At 56.7% G+C, this 14485-nt stretch overlaps 1 protein-coding gene across 7 annotated transcripts in view; it reads left to right on the forward strand.

The window, feature by feature from the left end:
* The window catches only part of AHDC1 (AT-hook DNA binding motif containing 1), a 64285-nt gene that overhangs the window by 23494 nt on the left and 26306 nt on the right, over positions 1–14485 (forward strand). The window contains exon 1 of one of the 7 annotated variants that reach the window (XM_082451065.1): positions 3425–3752. The exons of the other annotated variants lie outside the window; for them this stretch is intronic. The gene's annotated coding sequence lies outside the window, so the exon portion shown is untranslated. Of the gene's footprint in view, positions 1–3424; positions 3753–14485 lie in introns of those variants that run through there. 7 annotated transcript variants of the gene reach the window in all.

Here is a 14485-nt window from a genome sequence, read left to right on the forward strand (position 1 = left end):
GGCTTTGTAGACCATTGGGTCTCTGTCATGAGTACTCAGCTCTGCCATTGCACCTTGAAAGCCTTCATAGACAGTGCATAAAATGAATGAGCATGGCGGGGACTTCCCTGGCACTCCAGTGGTTAAGACTTTGCCTTCCAGTGCAGGGGGTGCAGGTTCAATCCCTGGTGGGGAAGCTGAGATCCCATGTGCCTTGGAGACAAAAAACCAAAATATAAAAACAGAAACAATATTGTAACAAATTCAACAAAGACTTTTAAAATGGTCCACATCAAAAAAAAAAAAGAATGAGCATGGCTCTGGTCCAATCAAACTTGAATCATAAAAACAGACAGCAGGCTAGATTTGGCCCTCTGGCCATAGTTTGCCTATCCCTGATCTAGAACCTTATTCTTCCTGCAGATGTCTACATCTTAAATATTGCTAGACAGTGATCTAAGCAAGCCAGGCTGGGTGATCTAGAGCCACACTCTTGCTGGATCTAGATATTGGGAATTGGTGATCAAGAAATGTTCTAGAGAGTGGTTTAAAGCAGACTAAGCCATAATCTCTGGCTGAGCCAGATTCACAGAAAGCTGGGGAGGGGTGGTGTGGGATGGTGAGATTTAGACCCACACGTAAGGCTGTGGTCTGGATATGGGGAAGTGGGTGAGCTAAAGCCACACAGATATTGATCTAGAGCAGGCAAAGTCTTGGTCCAAAGCCAGAACACCATATGATCTAGAACAGCACTGTCCAATGGAAATGTGATAGGAGCCACATATACAATCTAAATTTTCTAGTAGCACATTAAACAAAGTAAAAAGAAAGAAATGAATTAGTGTTAATAATATATCTTATGTAACCCAATATACCCAAAATATAGTCATTTAAACATATAGCCATTGTAAAAATCATTGAGATATTTTATATTCTTTTTTCATATTTAGACTTCAAAATCTGGCATATATTTTATATTTACAGCACATCCCAGTTGCAACTAGCCACATTCCCAGTGCCCAATAGCTAGTTTCTACCACATTGAGCAGCATATTCTACCAGCATTGGGCAGTTTGGAAGCAGGCTTTTCTTTGGGACCAGGGTCCAGAGGAGTCATGAGCCAGGATGATCTGGAGTAAATAGAGTTGGACACACCAGAGGTTATATTCTTAGCAGACTTGAACTGGGTATAGACTGGCTTTTCCTGGGAGAGCATCTAGGCCCTGGGTTGGGAGGCGGTAGTGGTAGTGGTGGTGGTGGGATCCCTTCCTTGGAGTCCTGACCAACTGGCCTCCAGCTCCTCCCTCCCTCATCCCAATGTCACCTCTGACTCTGGAGTCTGGTCTGGCCTGGCAGGTGGGGGTGGGGCGGGGTAGCAGCTGGACCCTTGAGGGAGCAGGAGCTCCACCCCTCCAAGCTAGCTGCTGCCAGCCTTCCTGGACTGACTCTGTGGAAACAGGGGGCCCAGAGACAGAAATAAACTGCCAGGTTTCCGGGGCGGAGTGGGGGGCCTGCCAACCTTTGCGCTTCCTTGCTAAGGGGTTGGGGGGACAGGAAGAAACTCCCAGCCCTCTCCCAGGCTGTTACCCCTGCATGCCATCTCTCCTTACCCCCAGGTGTCCTCACCCCCATGGCTCTGAGGCTGGGCTAAGCCTAGAATTTGGTGGATTAGTGAACCCTGGGGGCCCAGGAGTCTGGGTCTGACCCTTGGGAGCAGAGGGTGATCCTCCAGGGCCCTGGACACAGCTTTGTGCCCATTTCTAGATCCCATCCTAGGGGCCCCAGTAGCTGCCCCAGGGCAGGAGCTGAACAGATTCAGAGGACTGCAGCAGGGCATTAGACTAGGAGTTGGAAGATCTGTCTTAGATGCTCAGCTCTGCCACTAACTGGCCAAAGGCAACTTTGGGCAAATCACTTTGAGCCTCAGTTTACTCTTCTGTGAAAAGGGGGCAGTGTTTGTCCTGCTCATCTCAGGGCACTATAGTTCAGTGGTTTACTCAGACTCTGGAGCCAGAGTTTTGCTAATTCTGGCCTCTGCCACTGTGTGACCTTTGGCGGGTCACTTAACCTTCCTGAGCCTCAGTTTCCTCATCAAAAATGAGGAAAAAAGGAACATTACCTACTTTATGGGAACTTTATGATCAAGTGAGTTAATGCATGCTAATTATACAGGGCAAGTGTCCAGTGTTGGTTCTTGCCATTGGGCAGACCATAAGCTCAAATGGGTTGTAAGTGAAAATGCATTATTCGAATATGAGGGATTCTTCCCCTGTTAAGAGTCCTCTCGGACTGCCTCATTTTATAAACGGGAAAACTGAGACCCCCAGAAGAGAAGGCATTTTGGCCAAGGAGAGGCACACAGCAAGCAAAACCTTTATTTGGTACCCACCGTATAAAGCCAGGTAGCTCACCCCCAATTTACAGGTAAGGAAGTCGAGGCCGGTGATTGGCTACCGGTGCCCAGTGGCGCTATCCAGTGAGGCCTGAGTCCGCTGCTAGGGAGGGAGTGCCCTGGCCGCCCGCGCTCACCGGAGGAGGGGCGTGCAGGTAGCGGGCGCCCTGGAGCCGTAGCCGGAGCCAGGCGCGCTATTAATAATCCCGCCGCTCCGGCTCGGCCTCGGCCGAGAGCGCAGGTCCGGATCGCCGCCGGGCGCCTCCCGGGCCTGGGCCGGGGCCCGAGCCCCAGACGGATCGCGGCGGCCCTCCCCTTCCCCCCGCCACGTGACCCCCCCCCCCCCCCACTCCGCGGGCAGCCGAAGGCCCGGGCTGGCGGGCCGGGGGCCAGGAAAAAGCCAAAAACACCGAGGCTGGGCCGCTCCCCTCCCGCTCAAAATAGCCCCCAGCCGGGGCTGCCACGCATTCCGCTGGGCCCGGGGCGCGGGAAGGGGCGGCCGGCCGGGCCCCCGCCCGGCCCGACGTGGCTGCCCAGCCGGGTTGGAAGGGGGGGCGAGGGCGGGCCGCGCGGCCGGCCGGCATGTGGCTCTCCTTCGGGGAGCCTTGGCAGCCCGGGCTGCGCGCTGCGCCGGGATGATGGAGAGCTTCTGGAATTTCCTGCAGCTGGAGAGCGCGGCCGGCCGGGGGAGCGGGCTGAGCGCGCGGCTCGGGAAGGGGCGCCTTGCATCCCGACCCTAGGGGGCGCCCCCGCGGCGAGGGTACTGGGGGGAGATCTCCAGACCCGCCCCCCAGACTGCACGCGAGGCAGGCGGCACACACCCCCCCATCCCCCGCTGCGCTTTTCGGGTCTGGCGGGGGTCCAGACCCGCCCCTCCCGGCCAGGGCGGCGGAGAGGGGCCAGGTGCAGGCAGCGCCCCTCCCCCAGCCGCCTGGTTTCCCTCTCGGCCCGTCACCTCCTCCAGGAGTCAGAAGCTCTGCGGCCTCATCTGGGAGGGGGCGGGGGTGGCAGGGATCAGGGGGCTGTGCAGGCCTGCCAGGTAGCCCGAGAGGCGGCGGCGGGAAAAGTCGGAGACGGACCGTTCGGGCCCGAGAACGGCTGGGCCTGCGGACCAGAGACTCCTGCTCAAGCTGGAGGCGCCTAAGGGGTTCTAGGAGGGTGTTGAGGCCACCGTCTCGCAACCACCCCCCAACCCCCATCTCCCGCAACTGTGGACCCGGTGGTGGTCGGATGTGCCAGAAAAATCCTGGACAGTTTTCTCGACGGCGGCGACAGCTTTCTTTGGGGGCGGCTCTGCACCTTGCAGGTCCCGGAGTCCAGAAAAGGGCTCCTGGGAGGGAGGGGCTTCCTTTTACAGGAGCCCTGAGATCCAGGGGAGTAGGTAAGTGACCTCTTAGGGCACACTCTGGGCACGGTGTCTTGCGGGAGGGAAAGAGGTCTACCCTGCCCTTTGTGGGGGAGGGGAAGATATGCTTTCCCACCACTTTGCTAGTTCCAGTACCATTTGGTGCTCTGCAAACTGATGAACCTTTTGGCAACTCAGCAGGCACCTCCCCCTCCTGGGGTGGACCCCCTCTCCCCTTGCCAGTGGTCCCTGTTCAACTTCATGTCCTGCCCCAACCCAGCAGACCCTCACCGTGTGAAACAAGCAGAGGGGTTAGGTGCAGTTCCAATACCTTTTCCTCCACTCACTGGCTGTGTGACCTTGAGCAGGTCCCTTCACTCCTTAGTCCCTTTGCTCTTTTGAAAAGCTAGATGATAGTAGGTGGGCCACGGCCTTGAAGTTGAAGAACATTTAAAGCAATCACCATAGTGTCTGCATACAGTCAGGACAGGAAATAAAGACAGCCCCATTCAGAGCCTTCAAAGTGTTCGACTCCCCCTTCCCTTCCAACAACCTTGAGAAATTCGGCCTTCCAAGGTAAGTAGTGCCTCTCAGTTGGGCTGGGAAAGATGGAAAGACATTGGTTCTGTTGAGTGTTCATTTATTCATTAAACACATATCTAAGGTTGTTCTCAGCTAGTTCCAGTCTGGGGGAGAGACGTACATTTGTGCTGGAGACTGAGAAGTAGGACTGTTCGCCACATTATGTTAAAGTTGGAAGGGCCCTTAAGAAATCCTTCCTGCTAGGCTAGCTCTTAGTACAGATGGAGAAACTGAGGCCCAGGGAGGAGGCAGGGTCTCCTCACAGCGCTCCTTCTGCTGTTGGGGGGTGGAGGTGGAGGTGGGGTTGGAGGCTGGCAGATAGCTCTGGGGCCGGGAAGTTGGGGCAGCCCCCGGCCCAGCTCCCTGGGGCATGGCCCTTGCAGGCTGAGAAGCTGGTGGACTTCTGCTTTCCTCTCCCTCCCATCTCCTTGCTGACCTTTCACTCCACCTCTGCTAGAGTGGGTGGAGGGTGGAACCCAGATACCCAGATTCAAATTCAAATGCTTATTGGCTCCCCTTCAGCCCAGGATGTTGGGCCTGGGCCTGTGTCAACTCCCACCCTTCCCTCTCCTCCTATCCCACCCTCCCCCCAGTTCTCCCTGTTTCCTGTTGGATGGGCCTTCCTTGTGTACTGGAAGGAACTCAAGGCTCCACTTGTTGTCTGTGTGAACTTGAACAAACTACACCACCTCTGTGAGCCTCATTTTGCTTTCTGGCAAAATGGAGTTGAAATTAAAACTACCTTGCAGAAAACGTCTTTCACAGCATCCCAGAGGCTCCCTGGCAGAGAACTATTTAAATAATAAAAGGCAGGGACTTCCCTGGCAGTCCAGTGGTTAAGACATCATGCTTCCACACGCTTCCACTGCAGGAGGCGTGGGTTCAATCCCTGGTCAGGGAACTAAGATCCCACATGCCACATGGCGCGGCCAAAAAATAATAATAATAAATAAGTAATAATAATAATAACAATAATAATAATAATAATAAAAGGCAGGGATTCCCTAGATGTACATTCTAGGCCAGGTATAGGGAACAGAGCAGCCTCCCTTTACCTTTGGTTTGGGGAGGCAGCTCTCTGGGGCCCTGGGATGGGAAGTGGGTTGGGGGTGAGTGTCTACCAGATAAATTTGGCAAAGTACAAATTCGAGGAAGCTTATGTGGCCCAGATTCCAGGGCTGCCAGGTGCCCATGTGTCTGAATACACTGCTGGGCAGTTCTCATAAACTCTCTAGGACTACAGGCTCTCCCTCTCCTAGCTAATCCAGTCCCATCTCGCTCTGCCTCAGAGAAACCTTCCTAGGCTGACTGTCCCCCACCCCCAGTTATCATGCAGGGCCCTCAGAGACTGTAGAAGAGAAAGGGGCTGGAAGCAGCAGTTGGGCTGTGTGACTTTGGGCAGGGCACTTCCCCTCTCTGGGCCTCGGTTTCCTCCTGCATAGCAGAGGAGGCTGGATTAGTGACTCCCTAAGGCACCTTCCAGCTCTGACAGGCTCGGAGCCTGTGTTGACTGATGTATCCTAGGAGATAGGAGCACACAGAACCGAGTCAGCTGGGAGATTCCTGTTGAGGTATCCCCCCCCCCCCCCCCCCGCTCCTCCAGAAAGCTGGAGTGCCTCCCTTCCCAAGACACACCCTCCAGGGATCCTGGCTGTGATTGTGATGGGTGGAGGGGGCATATCACCCAAGTGGTGCTGCTGATTCCCAGGGTCCCTGTTGTCAGTAGAGAGGCCTGTGCCTAAGAACAAGAGCTTGTGTCAGGCAGGGCTGTGACACTCTGCTTGCTTCTAGGGGAAGGGAATGTGTGTGTCAGTGACCAGCCAGCCTCCAGGGAATGGGGGGTGCGGTGCATGAGGCAGCTAGCTTGTGGGATGGTGTGTCCAGAAGAGCAAACACAGGGGCAGTTTACTGGGGTGTGTGCAAGACAAGGAGGCTGACAATGGGAGGGAGGAAAAAAACATAGATGAACCGCAGAGCCAGGCTTTGGGTTAGGGCAGGCTGTGTGGGGAGGCTCCAGCCTTATGGGGAAGTTACAGAAGGTTCAACACAGTCAAACACAGTTTTGCTTGTGCCTAGGTTTGTCGGCTTGTTTATAGGTGCTGTGCTGAACTGCACTGTTCTGAAATGCAGTTGTCACATTCTATTGTGGGGTATCTGTGCAGGGGTGTTGTCAAGGTTTTCTGAACAGCAAGTGTCTGGCTGTTTGCGGGGAGTGTCTGTACAGGACGATATTGTAAGGCAATAGGCGTCTTTTGTCCGTTTGAGGTACCCTCAGATTGTACGAGGGGCATCAGTTCTGGCTGTTAGGAAGCCTTGGGTTGTATTGGGGGAATTGCCAGGCTGTGAGGGATTCCTGGCCATGTTTTGGGTGCCTCTTCCCCCTCCATCTCTTACACACTGGGAGAGAGGTCTCCTGTCTTAATCAGTCCCTCCGCAGGTAGGCAAGCAGGCAGTTGCAACCCGCTCACACTCGCAGTAATTTTACCACGGTGCCTAAATCAGGAACAGGCGTGAATTGACCTTTTAACCCCTTCCCTGCCACGGGATTAGACTGTTTCCTGTTCAATCTCCTCCAGAACCAGTTCCATCCCTCCTGGGGCTCCCCCCCACCCAAGGAGTGGATAAGCAACCCCCACATCTCTTTTCTTCCCCATCTCTCTTGAGCCTTGCGGGGGGCCTGAGGGCCAGGCTGGTGCAGGGCCTGGCAGGAGCCGAGGGCCCAGGCGGGAGTGATAAATATTGAAGAGGAGGGATTTCGGTGTGGGCTGGAGCAGCTGCAGTGGTTCGAGTGTCACACTATCTCTCCCCAGGTTTACTGACCCATTTCCATTCACGCGGCTGCCGGTTTCCTAGCAACGGCAACAGTCCCCCCAGAACAGGCGGAGTGTGTGTCTGCCATTAGCGACTGCCGCAACTGTGTCAAGGTTACCCCGCTCCCTGCAAACCCACCCCGGCGGGTTTGTTTTCTGCCAGCGCCTGGCACACACCGTGCCAGCCTGGGAGGGCGAGGGAGGGGGCCGGGGGCCAGCCCAGGGGCTTGGGTAGGGGGGGCGCCGAGGAGGAGCTGTAGTTCCCGGTCCAGTGGGAGCCAACTTGGACTGAGGCCGAAGCAGCCGCCCCCCCCTCTTGGCTGGTGGAATTCCTAAGCCCGAGGGGAGCAGGGGGCGGGGCTGTCCCTCAGCCCTGACCCCCGAGATTCCAGAGCCTGGGGGGAGGGGTGTGGGCAGAGGGGCCTCCGGGAAGCCTGCCCGATCTGACCCCACCTGGCTTGTTCTGCTCCTGCCCTGGCTTCCTCCCACTTCTGCGCGGCTCCATGCTCTTCTCTGCTCTCAGCTCTTTGTCCCAGCTTCTGTGCCTGGTCTCCCCCATCAGACTCCCCAGGGCAGGGTTGTATTTCTCCCATCAGACCAGGGGCTCCCGAGGTTGGGGTTCATGATACCTCCTTTCCTTCTCTTCCCTCAGCACCAGTTCATGACTGTTTTTCTAAATGTCATGGGAGATGAGACTAAACAGTTGGTGTGGCAAAGGATAATTTTTCTTAACAGGGACTAGCAGGGCAAGTACCCCCATTCCACCCACTGGGGGAAGTAGGTTCTGCCTGCACTCCCCAGCCTGGCAGCACTCGTTTGGGAGTGGCCATTGGAAGTAGAGTACCCCTCTTTTTCACCCTGGAAGCCTGGCTGCAAAGGGTTAAAGCAGCTCCCACCTCACCTTGGTATGTGAGCTCCCCCAGGCTGGGGGGATGGGAGGATGGGGGTCTGTCGCCTTATAGCCACTCATGTGGTCAGCTCAGACCTGACCAGTCACATTCCTGCCCAGGAGGACCAGGGCTTGAGGTGGAGGGGCAGGGGCCTGGAGGGGGCTGGGTTTGTAGGAATCGGGGGGTGGGTGCCGAGAAGGTGGGGCAAGGGGCTGCTGGGAACATGGAAGGATTGTGCAATGTAAACCTCTGGAAGCCTGAATCAGCCTCCTATTCCTCTGGGTCTGTCTCCCTGTCTTTCCTCCCAGTTTGCAACCCCCCAAACATTCCCGTGGTCCACATAGCTGTGACACAGGTACAGATCTGGTCCCAGTTCTAAACAAAGAAAAGAGTGTGGCAGAAGCAGTTTCTGACATGCAGGGTGGCCCAGAGATTTGTGGGTAGCCTCCAGTGTGACTTTCTGGTGCTTGGAGGAGGTCGGCTGGGTTTTTGGCTGGGTCAGAGGCTCTGAGATCTAGGGTACAGAGCAGGCTGTGCTAGATAGTAGAAAGAGACCTGGGCGGGGACCCAGGAAGCCTGGTTCTCTGCCCAGTCCTGTACCTGACTCCTCATGGTCTCAGTCTCCTCATCTGAGGGGCTCAGGCCAGTGGTCTCTTACAGCCCTCCTGTCCTATTGGTCAGTGGTTCTGGGTGAGGGATGAGGAGTGGGGGGCAACGGTCTGGAGGGATTGTGGGAAGCTGCCAGCTCAAGGGGGAGTTTGCAACGTGATCCCAGAGCGAAAATAGCCCAGGTCATTTTCAGCTGCTTGGGCGGAGGTATCTGATCCCAGCAGGGCAGGGCAGCTTGGGCAGGGGGCAGGGAGGAGCATTCTGTAAAGCTCTCTGGGAAACCAGACCCCAGGATGGGAGGGTGGGAAAAGGTTGGCATGCCCGGCTGGGCTTCCTGAGACCTCCCCCTCCCGGCGGGGGCTCTGGAATGGAAAGATGAGGAATGCAGAGGGTTAACAGGAGGTGAGGGCTGGACTCCAGCCCCCTTTGGGTCCTGGCCTGGTTGAGGTGAAAGGTCAGCCCCAAGGAGTCCAGGCACAGCTGGGGAAAGAGTAACCCGATCCTAACCCTGCTCAGGGGATCATAGAGCCGCCTCCCCCAGGAAAGGTGCTTTGACATCCCCAGGAAGGAGTTTGTTTGAAGGACTTGTTCTCAGCAAGCACTAGGGGCTAGGGGAAGGTCCTGCCCCAAGGGGTCAGGGAGAGCTGCAGGCCTGGAGCCCCAGCCAGTATGGCAGTGCTTTTTCATCCTAAGGTCAGGGGAGGTGGAGGTGAGCTTGCTGGAAAGGTTAGAGGTAGCCTGTTCTGGCCTTGCTCCTACTCTGTGTCCCATTTATGACTCTGATAGCCAGCATTGGGGATTGGGGAAGCTTAAAGGTAGGAGACTACCCCCCAGAGCACACACTGATGAGTGAGAGAAGCTGCCTGATACTAGACGGTGACACTGAGATGTGTTTGGGGTGGAGAATTACACCCTAACTCTGAGATGGCTTTGCTGTGTGTGGTGGGGCGTTAGAGGGTAGCATGGTGTGATGGGAGGCAGAGATAATACATGGAAGAACATGGGCTATGAAGTCAAGTTTGACCTGGGTTCAAATCCTTGCCTCTGCCTTAGGCAAGCTATTTAACCTAAGCCTCAGTTTCCCCAGCTACAAAATGGGACTAATAGTACTCACCATAAAGGGCACTTGTAAGGATTGGTACAGAACAAGTGCTCAGTAAAAAGTAACCCTTAGTGAGCCTCATTATGTCCCAAAGTCACACACTAGTGTGGCACCCGCATTAAAACTGGCAGTCCAGCTCCAGAGGAGTTGGTGAGCCGCTAGAGTTGGTCTGAGGGAGAGGATAGTTATGAGAATGTGACTGGGTCAGTGTCCCCAGGGCTCTGCAGGAGAGACTGTGGGAGTATCCAGGTCACTTGGGCTAGGATGGGGTGAGGTGAATGATGTTTAGTCTGTGGTGAGGGGTGGCTGGGGCAAAGTTCTTCTTAACGCCAACCTCTGGGGCTGGCGACAGCCCCCTGTTCCCCACCCCGGCGGGTTTGTGCAGCCATGTGTGGGTGTAGCTCTCCCCGGAGTGTGGCTCTAGGTATGTTTGAGAAGGCGCAGGCATCCCAAGAAAGAACAAGTCGCCTTTTGTACGAGTCCAGCCCGGGGCTGGGCTAGGCCCTCTCTGGGGGATCCCCTGTTTCCGCGCCCAGCTCCCTGCCTACGGACAGCGCCCCAGCCCCGCCTGCCACCTGAGGGGGCCGCGAGGCTGCCTGAGCGACCCCTCCCGGGACCCACGCTTCGGCCCGGAGCAGGGGGGCGGGGTCTGGGGCAGGGGGCGTGTCCGAAGACCTGACCCCGCCCCATGACATCACTCCAGGTGCTACCAATCTCCGGGAGCCGTGCCCACGGGCGGCCCGCCCCTCCCAGGCTCCGCTCTCCGGAGATCTGGAGGCGCAGTAGGTGGAGGAGGAGGCAGCGCCGGCCCATGGGGCGGGGAGACCATTGAAGGCCTCGCCCTTCCTGCTCTGGGCGGGGCTGAGCACATGACCCTGAGAGTGTACAGAGCAGCTCACAAGACCTCCTCTCTCCTGGTGCACTCTACCTTCTTGCCCACCTGTCCAAATCTTACCAGGTACCTCTTTCTGCAGGAAGCCTTCCAGAACCGACCTCCCCCCAATCTTTTCTCTGATGACCTACACCCTTTTAGCGACCCTCCGTCATAACGGCGATACCAGTACTGACTGCTCCTAACAGCAGCAGCCGTCCACTGAACGATTTACCAGACTGCTCCGTGTTTTTCATTGAATATCTTACCTGATGGATCTCTGATTGCTTTCTACCTTGTCTTATGAGCCTTTCTCACCCACTGGGTTGGAAGTTCCTCTGGGCAGGGGTTCCAGACATGGCATGGCTCAGAATAGGCACTACTAAATGTTTAGGATGGATAGTAAATGAGGAGATAGGCTCATGGAGGGAAAATATCCTGGCAAAAGTCACACAGCAAGTAGGTAGAACAATCAAAGCTAGAAACCAGGTTTCCAGGCTCCATTCAGGTCTTTAGTTCTGGTGTGTGACTTAGAGTAGGGAGTTGCACAGGGGATGCCATAGACCTTCCCTCTTCCCGTAGGAGGGCTTCTCCCCCCACCAAAGATCAGAAGAACCCGAAATCTGTTTTCCTCCGCAGTCCACACACCTTGTACCAGAATCCCTGACTTCTGAGAGGATGAGGAAGAAGAGATGTTGGAGGAGCTGGGAGGGCTTTTGCAGGCCAGAGTGGCAGTTCTGGGCTATAAGGAGTAGTGTGGTTCCAGTAATTGGGGGGTACTGGTTCTGGGGACATAAAGCATTTCACTTGCAGGTGGGAGGTTCCAAGCGGGGCAGGGAGGAGGGTTGGGAGCCAAAGTATGTAGGGGTTCAGTGCAAGGGAGGCAGGGATTGTGCTGGGCCAGCACTCCCCCCACCACAGAGCCGGCCCGGTGGAATGCTGCGAGGCCCCGGGGATGGGGCCAGGCAGCCAAGGTGTCTCCGGTGGCACAGAAGCAGTTAAGAGCTGCCTCAGCCCGTTCCTTCAGACAATTAGTGACATCTCGCTTGACAACACCACACTGAGCCGATGCAGACCTCAGCCCCCCTCCCGGCCCCCCCATGGCCGCTTCAGCTGTTTATTCTTGGGCTTTAACAATTGGGATTCTGACTTGGAGGAGCGGGCGCCCTGCGCTGCCCTCTGACCCTCCGTCGCCTTGGCAACTGGAGCCCGGTAGGCCTGGGCTCTGCGTTAGGATTACAGATCCTGAATTCACAATCTTGCTGCTCCCCTGCAAGCAGAAGCAGCAGCAGCAGCAGCATGCGGGATCTTCAGCTAGACTGGAGGGGACAGAGAGAGAGGATCCCCAGGGGCCAGCCTGAGGCACGGGTGGGAACCAGGGATGCCCACAGGCACCCCAGAGAGTGGTGTCCCCCATGGAGTGGAGCAGGGCCCAGAGCTCTGCTCAGCTCCCAAGGTCTCCCATCCTCTCTCTGGAAACTTTCTTCCTGGTAGAGCCCCGAGGGCAGGGGCCAGGCTTCTTCATCACTGCCCTCTTTCCCCCTCAGTCTGCCCCCTACCATGCCCAGAACTCCAAGTGCCAGCAGACTGTGCCCCTGCCGTGCCCGCAGCCATGGCAACAGGCCCCCCTCCCTTGTCAGCTCTGCTCCTTTCTCCCTCCCCGCCACCACAATCTCCCCCCACCCCCAGCAGCCAACTGCCCCAGCTGAAACCGGAGCCGATGCATCTGTGAGCCTCATGCCCAGACCCACATTCCATTTCTGTCCTGTCCCCCCCAGCTCTGGCGACGACATCTCCCCCTCCTCCTCTTCAGGCCCCCTCCCTCCTTGCCTCTGTCTACTCCTGCTGCCCCCACCACACACACACTTTATCACTTAGTGTCTCCCCCCTCCTCCCTCCCCAGTCTCTTGAGTGCGTCTCGCCCTTTCACTCTGTGTCTTTTGGTCTTTGGGTGTGTCAGTCCCTCTGTCTGTCTCCAGCTCCCTGTGGTGTCTTCAGTTCCCTGAGCCTTGCCCCGTCTGTGGCAACTCCTTCTCCATCTCCTTCCCCTCTGCATGTGTCTTGCTCTCTCTCTCTGTCTTTGTCTCTGCCTCATCCTGCCTGTCTCTCTGTCTCTTTGTCTTTTTCCTCCTCCTCTGTCCCTTCTTCCTGAGTCTCTTTTTCGCTCTTCTCCTTCCTCTGGCTTCTTCTCTGTCTCTCCCGCAGCCCCTCCCTCCTCATCTCTTCCTGCCTCTTCACCCTCATTCTGCCCCGTTTCTCTTGCCCCCACATTTTCCCTCTTTCCGTCTCTCTCTTCCTGAATCTGATTCTTTGCCTTGGTTTCTCATTCTCTCTCTCTCTCTTTTCCGACTCTCTCCTTCTAGTACATAGATTTCTTTCCAGCCTTCTGTATCTATTTCCCATTTGGCCATTACCCTCACGGCCCCTGGGTTGGAACTGGGAGAGGGGGGCCCTCCAGAGTCACCCCGAAGGAGTCCCCTTTCAAGTGGGGGCCAGATGTCCTGGCGCCCCATTGGGCACATGTAGTTGAACCTGAGATGAGGAGGGGAAGTTCTAAGGTCAAAGAGCCAACAGGGGGTGGGGTACCAGGAACCAAGAGTGCCAGGCCTCCCTTCCCAGGGTTTCAGAGGACGGGCTCCATCCCTCAAGCTTACCTTCTACCAGCCCAGGTGGAGGCAGAGGGTAGTCCTAGGGGCTGAGCTGGCCCAAGAAGCCCCCGGCTCTAAGAACTCAAAGTAGAGCATGTTTAGGCTTCCCTCACTGATTCCTGGGATTTGTTCCTCCCCTGCTACAATGACAGCTGTTTCAGACTGTGCCTCAGTTTCCCCCAGTGGCGCAGAGTTGGGAGGGTACTACCCTTGCTCTGTCTCTGACTTTTTTAAAGTACTTTGAGTTCCTGAAGCAAAATCGGGCTTATAAAGAACAGGGAAAGGGTAAAGTGACTCCCACCCCCTTGCTCACCACTACTCTGTGCTGGAGGGGGACTCCAGCACAGAAGAATTTGTTTGGCTCAGGGCAGGGGTAGAATAAGGGTCCTGTCTCCTTAAGTATCTGGTGGAGGACAATGCCCACCCCCCGCCAGCAACCCCCCCCCCCTGCAAAGACTGGCAGCCCCTGCTGTCAGGCCCTCCCTCCCAGTCTGGGCAGTGGCCTCTAGCCCTTCTCCCCACAGCCCCTCTTCAGAATGAGCTTCGCGTCATGGGAAACAGGCCCTGGGGTGGGGATGCCAGGCCTCCAGGGCCCAGCCCTTGCCTCTGGGTGTGATGAGACCTGGCCAGACAGACAGTTCTAGGACCCTGGGGTCTGGGCACTACTCACCAAGTGGCCAGGCGGGGGAGTAGGGGTGCCTGGGGGAGGCGGGTTGCACGCAAGGCATGCTGGGCCCCCTCGGCGGGTGGGTGGGGGGAACAAAGCTGGCATCGAGGCCTCAGCTAAAATTAGCCGCTTCCCTGCGCGGGAGCGAGCATGCCTGCCAGCCGCCCAGATCGCCGCTGCCTCGGCAGGCCATCTGTCGCCACGTTTTGCTCAGTCCCCCAGGGCCCCCCAGCTCCAGCCACCCTAGGGGCTAGACAACTCTGCTCTGAAGCTGTCCCCGGCCAGGGCTCTGGGCTCTGCTGCTGTCATGCTGTGTGACCTCAGGCTAGGCCTGTCCCTCTCTGAGCTCCTGTACAACGAGAGGGCCCCAGACACTGACCTCCCAGTCCCCCAGTCCTTCCAAGCACCAGGTGCTGGTGCTGGTCATGGGGGCTGGAGTGTGGGCTGCCTCCCTCCCATAGAGCTGGCCCTCTGGTCCAGAGTTTGAAGGTGGGCCAAGTGGGGTTTAGGGTAAAGCTCAGGCTATATGACAGACTCCTATCCATTTCCTTGATCTTCACTGGACAGTAGGGCAGCTCTATAAGCAACAA

This window comes from Balaenoptera physalus (genome assembly GCF_965194825.1).
Source record: "Balaenoptera physalus genome assembly, chromosome: 1".
NCBI lineage: Eukaryota > Metazoa > Chordata > Mammalia > Artiodactyla > Balaenopteridae > Balaenoptera > Balaenoptera physalus.